This window comes from Nematolebias whitei, chromosome 13 (genome assembly GCF_014905685.2).
Source record: "Nematolebias whitei isolate Nwh7 chromosome 13, NemWhi1, whole genome shotgun sequence".
Classification (NCBI taxonomy): Eukaryota; Metazoa; Chordata; class Actinopteri; order Cyprinodontiformes; family Rivulidae; genus Nematolebias; species Nematolebias whitei.
This window is the reverse complement of record NC_056510.1, coordinates 25,892,114-25,898,400: the sequence shown is the minus strand read 5'-3', so window position 1 is coordinate 25,898,400 and position 6,287 is coordinate 25,892,114. Positions and strand designations below refer to the sequence as shown.

General features: G+C 39.5%; 1 pseudogene; it reads right to left on the bottom strand.

The window, feature by feature from the left end:
* Positions 1 to 1,185: 1,185 nt before the first annotated feature.
* On the bottom strand, positions 1,186 to 6,287 carry LOC119419208 (annotated as a pseudogene).

Here is a 6,287-nt window from a genome sequence, read left to right as displayed (position 1 = left end):
TGAGCAATGGAAACGCTCTTCCGATCTTAGAGTCTTTTTCTTTGTTTATATATATTGTGTGTGTGTGTATATATATATATATATGTGTGTGTGCATGTGTGTTTTTCTTCCAATAAGCAAAATAGCAGCAACAAATCTTAAGAAAGTGGAGTCAGGAGCAACAAAGGCTGTAAAATTAAGAGGTATAATTAAGAAGATAAGTCTTGTGAAGGATGTGGGATCTCTAGCAAAACCTGCCCTATGACCCTGCATGGAGAAGCTGGTGGAGAAACTATGGATGCTCCTTGGTCCTTGGTTGAGCATGCATCAGGATATCCTTGGTGGAACATTGTGAACATCTCAGGTGTGACTGTCAGGAGAGTTTTAGTCAAGGTCGAGGATGTTTATCACTAAAGTTAAATGAATGTTGAACCATGTGTGTGAGCTCAGAGAGCTCTTTGTTTTCTCAGAGAGGAGCTGACTTGATCCTGCATGTACAGCTGAGAGGCCGAGGTCATCAGGCCTGTGGGAGCTGGTAAACATATAAAGTATTCTCGCACACTGTCTGGTGCAGATCCTCACGACTGGACTTCAATGAAACATCTGTGTAAGCCTGTTGTCAGTTCAAAAATCTCCTCCTGTCGTCGAGTGGCTTCTTTTAGTGATTCAGATGAACAGAGGACATTTTTTATCCAACGCTGATTCTGTTACAGGTGCCACTGCATGGGCTCGGGAATGCTTTTAAAATTATTTTAAATTCAATATTTAATTTGTTTAATGTTTTCCATTGTGAATAAAATGTGGATTTTTATTTTATTTGTAAATCACTGCTTTCTGTTTTTATTTGTATTTAAAAAATGTCCCAACTTTGCATTAGGTCACTCTATTAAAATATCAAACTACTATAAAGTCCATGATTCTATAGCAATTTCAGGAACTATATAAAGTTAAAGTAGATTTATTGGCGAACAGCTCAGATCTCTGCTTCGATAACTAAACGCTGTTTTCCGACACTAAACTGGAATGAACATACGGTGAGTGCACTTAATCTGAAAAAGCTCTGAAGCTGCACATTCACACACAACATGACCTTTGTTCTACTTTAACTGACCTTAAGTGTAAATTATTTTCTGAACAGTGTCTGCTGTAACCATCACAGTAATTCGTTCTGGGGTTGGACGTCAGCTCAGGTCGGGGAGGCCACATTCACACGAAGACGCTGAACAGAGGGACCTCCGACTGATCCGGCTCCAGGAGGTCCACGAGGAAGCAGACAGGCCTTCGAACAGGCTGCAGATGCTGGTGACGGAGAGCGAACCCGTCTTAAACTCCTCAGTGAAGATGAACTCTGCAAACCTGAAGGTACGGAAGAACAGCGAGGTGATGGATGTGGAATTAAAGTAAATTACACTTTTCTAAAATGGCGGCGACACATAAATCTCCAGAGTCAGGGCGTGTTACAGCTTTTAATGTCTTTTTATATTTTATTCAGACATAGAAGCAACTTTCTTTTTACAGCTGAAAGATGTATCTGTCTGTTCAGAGACATTTGTAATGCAAATAACAACAGATGAATATTCTGGTGAAATTAAGAGCCTATGCTTTACGTCATGCCCACCACCTTTTATGACCTGTTTTAGACTAAGATTAGAGTTAAAGCCACAGCTGTGTTGACTACTATGGATTAGCTGTGACAGCCATCTTGAAATGGGTTGGCTCCAAAGGTTAGTCAGTTGTAGGTGTACATGTAATGATTGCTTTTTGCAAGCTTCAGTAAAATACATCCAGTGGATCATTCCGTATTTTAGTAACTGTCAACACACAGACAGGCAAAAACATGATCACCCACGTTTACCTTTCGGTGATGGGCGATATAAAATCAAGTAAACTAAAGATACAAATAAAGTCCAGTTGTTTTGTTTTTAACTTTCTTTTGGATAGAGAAATTGTATTTCCTGTCAGTGTGAATGCTTATTGCAGAGCAACCCGTTGAAAAACAGCTGAAATTAGCTTAAAAAAATGCTGAAATGGAAGAAGAAGCCTAAATTAGCAAAAGAAAAGAAGAAAGAACACATATTGGCTGAATTATGTTTAAATAAGCAGAAATGAATACAAAATTTAGGAAATTAGCTAAAAAAAAAAAAGCAGAAATAAAAAAATAGCTGAAAAGTAGCTGAAAAGGCAGAAAAAAAGATTAAGCCATTAGAAGAAGGAGGAAAGAGCTGAAATGAGCTAAAAATTTGGAATTAGCTGATGAAGCTAAAATTAGCATCAAAACAGCTAAATAGTAGCTGAAAAAGCTGAAACTAGAAGAATAAAGCTGAAATTAGCAGAAATAAGTTAATTAGGCTGAAAGTAGCAAAAATTACCATTAAAAACTTGAATTTACCTGAAAACAGCTGAAATTAGCAAAAAAAAATGTTAAAAATGTAGCTGAAAGTTAGAACAAGCTTAACTTAGGAGAATGAAGCAGAAAGAACATATTTGCCCAATTAGGCTTAAAGAAGCAGACATGAGCACAAAAGTGGAAATTATCTGAAAAAAAAGAGAGAATTTAGCCAAAAACTGCTTAAAAGTTGCTAAAACTTGCAGAAAGAAGCTTAAATTACCAGAAGGGAGTGCGTGCACATTTTTTGCTGAATTGTGCTAAAAAAAGTTTCAATGAGTGCAAAAAACGTGGAATTAGCTGGAAAAGTTCAAATTAGCATAAAACTGCTAAATAGTAGCTGAAATAGCAGAAAAAGAAGAAACTTTCATAAATGAGCTGAAAGGAGCATAACAAGCTGAAATGAGCAGCAAGAAGTTAGAAGAAGCGCAAAAATGTTGTAGTTAGCTGAAAGAACCTAAAGGGAGCACAAAACAGCTGAAAGTAGCTGAAAAAGGTTAAATTTGCACAAAAAGGCTGAAAGAAGCTGAAGCAGAACAAAATGTGGAAGGAGCAGTAAAAGGTTGTAAACAGATCTAAAGTTATGAAGGATGGAAAATGAGCTCAATTCATTTTCTATTAGATTAAAAAAAGGCATAAAAGGCTAAATATTTCAAAAAGCTAAAGTTGCACCAATACCAAAGTCATAGCAGGATTATCCTGAAAGAGCTGAACGTTTTGATTTATGAATTGTTGAAATAGCAAAAATAATCATGGAATGGGAAAGATGCCGAAAAACGTACAGAAGGAAAAGGGATCAATCGTGTGAATGCTTCATAAACATTTACACTATTAATATATTCAAGTTACATATAATTGTGTCTGAATTTTCCCTCCAAAGCACGAAGCAAACAGTGAAACGTTCTTACAGCAACTTATTTGAAGTCAAATTTGAAATAAAATAAGAGTAATATAAATATAACGGCTTGACTTTGATTGTGTTTTATTTTCATACAGTACATTTACGTTAAATTGTTTTGTTTTTTTCAGTAAAGTCGTTTCTCTTCATCAGTAAATCTAACAGGTTGCCAAATGTAATCCATGTATTTAATGTGAAGCATTATTTTCTTACCTCTGGGCTCGGTAGAGGTACTTTGTGTTGCCTGTGAGCCGATACAGGAGGAGGAAGAACAGCAACTCCGTGACAAATCCCAGGTCCTTTCTTCAGCAGGCCTTTCTGCCACACGAGCTCTCCACTGCGGATACACGTGTCCAAATACTGAGGCTTCTTTTTGATCAGGTAGGCTTTTGCAAAAAGATACGCCACACCTACACGAGGAAATGCACAGCTAATATAATAACATGCTTAGAGATAACATGTGTGTCGTTAAAGCTGGTGATACCTGGAGCTCCGTGGCACCAGTGCACCAGCTCGTTTTCACTCTCGATGAAGGCCATTTACAAGCTCAACGGAAAGTGAGAAGCTCATTGTTCCATTTGCTTTGTAGCTCATTGATACAGGTTGGATATGAAATCTTCTAGGATGGTAGAAATACACTTTAGTTTTGGCCAAACTCAAACGAGACATTAGCTCATCAGTGAGGTCATTCATAAAGTTATCTAGAACAGGTAAGATAATAACTGTTCAAAACCTTTCACAGTAAAATATTCAAGCTGTTGCTTTTCTTGGCTCATAAACTTGTTTTTATGCTGATCTTGCTCTAATTTATTGTTTTTTCCCCCCCAAAGAAGATGACATCACACATGAAAGGTTGCTCACTCATCAAACTCTCTGACCTACAATCTGTTAAAATGATGGACAGATCATTTTCTGCTCTGCCACTGGAGCTACTTAAATCATAGCAGAACAAAACAAAAGTCATAAAGAGCTGAAATCATGCAGGACAACTGAGACCATTTCCCTCAGATCTGAAACCGACTGATGCTAATGAGACAATGAGAGCAGATCTGTCAGGACACGCAAACTGTGCCGCATGCAGATCCTCCAACGAGCAGGTTCATCAGCCTACAAGTCTTTGAGGAGTTCCAACCCTGGCGCCTTTCTTCATCCGATGCAGTCGAGAAAAAGACACAGCTTTACACGTTAATACACCAGAGGAGCTTCAAGGTCTGAGAGTGAACAGTCCTTATTACAAGTGGCCTGCCTGTAAAAACACGTGGCCTCCGTGGTTTTCTTACCAAGATACTCCGTTCCATAATAAGAATACATGAGAGGGAAGGGTTTTCTTTTCCTCCTGGCGTACTGTTTTCCCGACTCAGTGATGGCCTGGCAGATAGATTTGATTTGATCCTTGTTCAGGATCTGCAGAATAAAAGACAGACGTGAGTCGTGTGCACTCGCTCAAACAAACAACACTTTTGATCATTTCATGAAAATATTATTGAGTCAAAAGTTGTAAACCCCACGAAGGGTTTTTCACTTGGTGTCTCAGAAATTAGACACCGGTCAAATTAATGTCTATCTTTTATAAAACAATAAGACGAAACAAGGATTAAACAGAATAAAACTAATCACTCCATATAAATACAGCAATCGCTCCACACCAGTTTCATTTTCATATTAGTCTCAATTAACATAATTATTTTTCCACATCTGGAGTTGCACGCGCTGCACTTGTAAACAAACACATTCATAAAACTGAGTTTCTTTATCCGCTCTGACTTTGCTAACTAAACACATTTAACTGTAAAGCTGCAGCTCGTGACAAATTATTTTGGAGCTAAAATTATCAACAAAAAAAAATCTAGATTATCAAGAAATACTGACAAATTGTTTTCATCACGATATCAATAGTCCAAAGAATTGATTAAGGCACTGCAATGAAAGATTTAGAAAATATAAGCCTAAAGCTGCTAAAATGTTCAAACACTGAAAGTGTGATGGACATCATGATGAAAAACAGAGAGAGGAGGAAAATGTTGGTTCATGGAAACTGATTGGATTTCAATAATATTGTATTTGCATGTTCTCCAAACATCTCCGAACAGATGGACTCTTCTTCTAGATAATATTCAAACAACAAAATAACCTTCCTCACCTGAGTTGTTTTTTATTATAATGTCTAACATTTTGATGAATAATAATTCTGACTGAAAAACAGTTTGGGAGTTTTTTCAGTGTTTTGAAGTTCCCATTATTTTTAGTAATATTGTTTACTTTGTACTATTGGAGGGTATGGCATTGAGTTGATCATATTTTGTTTGTGACCTGTTTACCAACAAAAACAGAAGCCCCACCCTCTTACATCAAACAAACAACACTGATGTAAACAAAACTTTAAGACATGAGCTGGAGGGGTGTTTTTGCGAGAAAGGTCCAATAATGAGCAATAAAGCAGGCCAGAGTTGTATTTTTATGTTTTTTATTGTCAGCCTGCTCAGAGCTCACCTCATGCCCAGTTTCTGTTTGAGAACCAGTGCGGGCGCACAGGTATCCTGCGCGCACCACGAACAGCTCGTCCGAGCCGCTCTCCAGGAAGTTGATGTGCGCGCACACCTCCCACAGGTTCCCAAACTTGCTCAGCAGCTTCACGTAATCCTCCGAGCCCAGGGACTTGTAGATGAGCGCGGCCACCGCGTAGATGCCCGCCCCGCCGAGCAGGAAGGCGGCCCGCATGTTCTTGTCCGGTTCCGCGTCCGCGCGCCGCACCGACGCGTCGATGATCCGCTTGGCGGTCTTCAGGTGCGCGTCCCGCTGCTCGGAGAACAGCGCGCACTCGCTCACGTGATACAGCATGTACGCCACGCCGGCCGGCCCATCGTACAGACCTCCGTCCCAGTCGCTGACGTCGAGCGGAACCTTCTTGAGGATCTTCTCGATCTTGGCCACGACGGCGGGAAGGATGGCCTCCGCGCGCTGACCCGGGAGCAGCGCGCCTCTGTAGTCGGAGAAGCGGTTGGTGAAGCAGCGGGTGTTCGCCAT